Genomic DNA, 2,500 nt, shown 5'->3' on the forward strand with positions numbered 1-2,500 from the left:
ACCATTGCATTAAGGAAAGCACTGATTGTCGCACCATTGCATTAAGGAAAGCACTGATTGTCGCACCATTGCATTAAGGAAAGCACTGATTTGGTCCGCAACCATTGCATTAAAGGAAAAAGCACTGGATTGTCGCAACCATTGCCAATTAAGGAAAGCAACTGATTGTTCGCAACCAATTTTAATTAAAGGAAAAAAAGCAACTTTGATCGTCGCACCATTGCATTAAGGAAGGCACTGATAGTCGCACAATTGCTTTAAGGAAAAGCACTAATTGTTGCACCGTCGCCTTAAGGAAAACACTGATTGTGTCTCTATTTCATTAAGGAAACACTGATTGTCGCACCATTGCATTAAGGAATCCTTTGATTGTCGCATCATCGCATAAGGAAAGCGTTAATTGTAGAAAGAAGGGAATAAATCCAGGTGGAGGTGAAAGAGTTTTGTAAAATATCCACATTAGTTTATTAGGTTCTCAGTATCTGGAAAGCTGTTTCTCCTCGTGATTATGAAAAGAGTGTTTTTATTCAAACCACTCTTTTTATTCAGTTTTAATTACTTCCACTCGCTTTTAAACAAATAGCTTGGAAAAATAGTCGAGTTTTGATGTCAAATGAAAGCTGAGCATTCGACTTGTAAACTGTATTTTCATTTCATAGATTTTATGGTTATTATTTATTTTATGGTTTTCCTATACTCTGGTACAAAACGCGAATTTAATGTCTATTAAAAAGAAAAGTAAAGCTGTGCTTACCTTATCCCTTGCGTTTATATTTGTAAAATATTTTACATTTTAGATATTTCAAAGACACTGTAAATATGGGTAGTCCTTTTACTTGAACTTGAAAATAGGCAATAGTTCTGTATAAGACATTTATAGCCCCAGTGAGATGATACGAAATCAGCACAAAATTATATAAAAGGAGTCTGAAGAATTATATTTAATAGGATAAAAATGAAAGGAATAAATTCATTTGTAAAAACAAAGAAGGACAAAATACAAAGTCTCTCAAAACCCGTAATGGAAAAGTGTCAAGATTAAGAAAAAAAAAAAAACTACAAGATATGCATCTCGAAAAACATATACATAGAAAAAGTCAAAGCTCTCACCTCGGGAAAGTCTACCGAACCATAAATCCTGATCCTTGTGTACGCGGAGGTAATCCTACGAGGGGGAAAAGGCGTAACAGAAGGAATTGGGAGCAGTTAGCCTTCCTTGCAAGGCTTCATCTCCCTTGATCCCAACCGATGACGATTTACGAGTTCCTGATCCTTCAGCGCCCCCTTCGGGCTCTCCCAAGGGCGTGAGGAAGCTTAGGGAAAGTCTACTGCGTGATAACAGTAAGGAAAACTAAAAGGGTAACGGAAAATCTCTCTCTCTCGTCCTCTTCTTTCCTTCTAACTCCTTCCTCTTCTCTCTCCATCTCCTCTCTCTCTCTCTCTCTCTCTCTAATATATATAATATATCTATATATATATATATATATATATAGATATATAGTATATATTATATTATATATATATATATATTATATATATATATGTGTGTGTGTGTGTGTGTGTGTGTGTGTGTGTGTGTGTACAGAGAAAACGATAACTCATCTCTCTCTCTCTCTCTCTCTCTCTCTCTCTCTCTCTTCTCTTTTCTTATAGGAAATGATAACTCAGAAATTTCTCTCTCTCTCTCTCTCTCTCTCTCTCTCTCTCTCTCTCTCTCTCTCTCTCTCTCTCTCTCTGATAACTGCTGTCCTTATTTTCACGTATATAGCTCAGAAATATAAAAGGAACCAGTGAGACGGAAATGAGGATAAGTACATCATCATAGATCTAATTTTTTTTTTTTTTTTATCAGATGAATTAAAGGATCAGCAGTTTTTCGTGTTTATGTTACAGGCAGATAGCGAAACCAGGCATTTCGTGAAATGCCTGAAGTTTCAGGTAGATGGCGAAATGCACTTTTGGACATTTGATCCACCCCAAGGGCTAGTACTAAATACGGCAAAATACAATTGACCTTCCAACGGCTAGTACTTAATATAACCAGACAACTGACCTGACTAACAGCTCTCCTAGGGCCGGCCCAAATGATTAGATTTTTATTTACGTGACTAGGAACTAATTGGTAACTCAGCTTGCTGTAGGATCCGAACCACATTATATGGAGAAATGAGTTTCTAATCACCAGAAATACATTCCTCTTGATTCCGCGCTGGCGGCAGCTGGGAGCGAACTCGGGCTACTAGAGTGGTAGGCCAGTACGCAACCGACTCGTCCAGTGAGGACCTTTTGCGGGTGCCTGTAAAAAAAACGTAGACTCACATCAACCGTCCATCTGATGTCTAGGCCATTCCCTTACGACGCTCCTGATTGGCTGTTGATAAGCCAATCACAGGGCTGGAAACTCTTAGTCTCTCTCGAGAGTTCATATATAGGCAGGATGTGTGTTCCACCTCTCCTGAGGGATACGTCTTTCAAAAGTATCCCTCAGGAGAGAGTGGAA

This window comes from Macrobrachium nipponense, chromosome 9 (assembly GCF_015104395.2).
Source record: "Macrobrachium nipponense isolate FS-2020 chromosome 9, ASM1510439v2, whole genome shotgun sequence".
NCBI lineage: Eukaryota > Metazoa > Arthropoda > Malacostraca > Decapoda > Palaemonidae > Macrobrachium > Macrobrachium nipponense.